The sequence below is a fragment of the Toxorhynchites rutilus genome, chromosome 1 (genome assembly GCF_029784135.1).
Source record: "Toxorhynchites rutilus septentrionalis strain SRP chromosome 1, ASM2978413v1, whole genome shotgun sequence".
In the NCBI taxonomy this organism is placed as follows: Eukaryota; Metazoa; Arthropoda; class Insecta; order Diptera; family Culicidae; genus Toxorhynchites; species Toxorhynchites rutilus.
The window spans coordinates 131,772,773-131,774,886 of NC_073744.1; the positions used below are offsets into that span (position 1 = coordinate 131,772,773).

Below are 2,114 nucleotides of genomic sequence, written 5' to 3' on the forward strand. Positions count from 1 at the left end.
AATTCGTTACAACGTACAATTTTGAAAGTGGAATGTACGTTATATCGAAGTTTACCTGTATTTATTTTTCGTTATCACATCCACGTTTTCTTACTAAGCGATAATACTACCCTCTAAAATTACCTTTCACTACAAAATTCCTAGTACTTCTACCAAAACTCGTCATTAAAATATCGGATGATTTTCAGACACAATTCTCGTTCAAGATTTTTCAACCACTTGCAAATAACATGTTTCTCCGTTACATGGAATAAATGTCTGATACAGAAAATATGATAGAATAAAGACAGAAATTAGTTTTGCTCTTATCAACACATTCGGCGATCCATTTTTATTTATATAGACAGAAGACGATATAGGAGTGCGTTTTATCGCATTAAAATACATTTCCATTTTCGAACGAAGATCAATTTCGTTATCGCAAACATTAGTGTTTCATTTGTATGGCAGCCTCACCTTGGAGAGGGGGGAGGAGTGTCGAACCACCATAGAAACGTTAGTCGATCTCTAAAACCACTATATGCTAAGTTTGATTCCATTTGCTTGAATAGTTATCGAGTTATTCAGACCCCCCTCCTGTAGAGAGGGAGAGGAGTGTCAAACCACCTTAGAAACATTTATTGCCTCCTAAAACCTCCACATGCCAAATTTGGTTCCATTTTCGTGATAAGTTCTTGAGTTATGCAAAAATTTATGCTTCATTTTTATGACTGCCCCTTTTGCATGGCAGCTCTCCCCCTAATTAACTTTATCGTTAATTTATTAAACAGTCCTAATTAACTTTATCGTTTTAATTTACCAACATATACCAATACACTTATCAAATAAATTACTGTTCGATCAGCAATCTTGGGCATTCAGTAACGGGACTAATATTAGATACATTTATTTATTTATTTTTATTAGATACATTTCCAAAACTAATCAATGTTGCCTTCGTGGCGCAATCGGTTAGCGCGTTCGGCTGTTAACCGAAAGGTTGGTGGTTCGAGTCCACCCGGGGGCGACTATCTTTTTTCACCAATGTTTAAACAATCAACAACCAACAACAAGCTATATATATATATATATTTTGTTTTGTATATATATATATATATATATATATATATATATATATATATATATATATATATATATATATATATATATATATATATATATATATATATATATATATATATATATATACATATATATATATATATATATATATATATATATATATATATATGTATATATATATAAACGGATTTCTGTCTGTCTGTTGTCTGTCCAATTCTTATGGACTCGGAAACTACTGAGCCGATCAACATGAAAATTAGTATGTAGGGGTTTATAGGGCCGGGGAAGGTTTTCGTCATAGTTTGAGACCACTCTGGGGGGGTGCTGCCATATAAATGAAACACAAATTTCTGCATTACTCAAGAATTAATCAAGCAAATGAAATCAAATTAGGCTTATTGAAGTTTTAGGATGCAATAAATGTTTCTATGGTGGCTAGACTCTCCATCCATTTTTGAAGAAGATGGTGACTGGTGATGGAAAGTGGATCACGTACGACAACCTAATGCGAAAAAAGTCGTGGTCGAAGCGCGGTGAGCCGGCCCAAACCATCGCCAAGCCCGGATTGACGGCCAGGAAGGTTTTGCTGTGTGTTTGGTGGGATTGGAAGGGAATCATCCACTATGAGCTGCTCAACTATGGCCAGACCCTCAACTCGGTTCTCTACTGTGAGCAGCTTGACCGTTTGAAGCAGGCGATTAACCAGAAGCGACCAGAAATGATCAATAGGAATGGTGTTGTTTTCCACCAGGACAACGTTCGGCCTTACACATCTCTGATGACCCACTAGAAGCTACGGGAGCTCGGATGGGATGTCCTATTGCACCCACCGTATAGTCCGGACCTGGCTCCAAGTGATTATCATCCCTTCCGGTCCATGCAAAACGCTCTTGGTGATACTAAGTTGGCCTCAAAAGAGGCTTGCAAAAACTGGCTGTCTAAGTTTTTTGCAAATATGGAGGGAGGGGTTTATAAGGGAGACTAATGAAGTTGCCTTCTGAATGGCAACAAGTTTGCGAACAAAACGGCGGATATTTGACTTAAATTGGATA

General features: G+C 36.8%; 1 non-coding gene across 1 annotated transcript; it reads left to right on the forward strand.

Moving 5' to 3' along the window:
* Positions 1-932: 932 nt before the first annotated feature.
* Positions 933-1,006, forward strand: Trnan-guu (transfer RNA asparagine (anticodon GUU)). The gene has a single exon. It is a non-coding gene; the product is annotated as a tRNA-Asn (tRNA).
* The last annotated feature ends 1,108 nt before the right edge of the window (positions 1,007-2,114 follow it).